Genomic DNA, 473 nt, shown 5'->3' with positions numbered 1-473 from the left:
TTAACCCCCTCCGTACCATCTCACATTCCTGTAACAGAAAAGATGTAATAATTTTAAATAAGAGAATGAAGAGTAGGCAGTAGGTCCGGGGCGGAGGACCTCCCCAGGTGATAGGTAACAGTAGCTTTTGTGCCTTCAGCTGTTTTCTGTGTTTTTTTTTTTTTTTTTATATTTTATCTTAAATATTGTAAGTTTAGCTCAGCACATAACAGGTTAATAAGAGTCTCTCTCACTTTACCGACTTTACTGTCTGAAAAACCCCCAACAGACCCATTACTGGTCTGACTCCACCCCGTCCAACCTCCTTCTCTCCCTCCCATCTCCAGATCCTACAACCTTCTCTCCCTCCCATCTCCAGATCCTACAACCTTCTCTCCCTCCCATCTCCGGATCCTACAACCTTCTCTCCTTCCCATCTCCAGATCCTACAACCTTCTCTCCCTCCCATCTCCGGATCGTACAACCTTCTCTCC

Source organism: Nanorana parkeri, unplaced genomic scaffold (genome assembly GCF_000935625.1).
Source record: "Nanorana parkeri isolate BGI_ZX_2015 unplaced genomic scaffold, ASM93562v1 scaffold4084, whole genome shotgun sequence".
Taxonomy (NCBI): Eukaryota; Metazoa; Chordata; class Amphibia; order Anura; family Dicroglossidae; genus Nanorana; species Nanorana parkeri.
Note: the sequence above shows the minus strand (reverse complement) of the source record.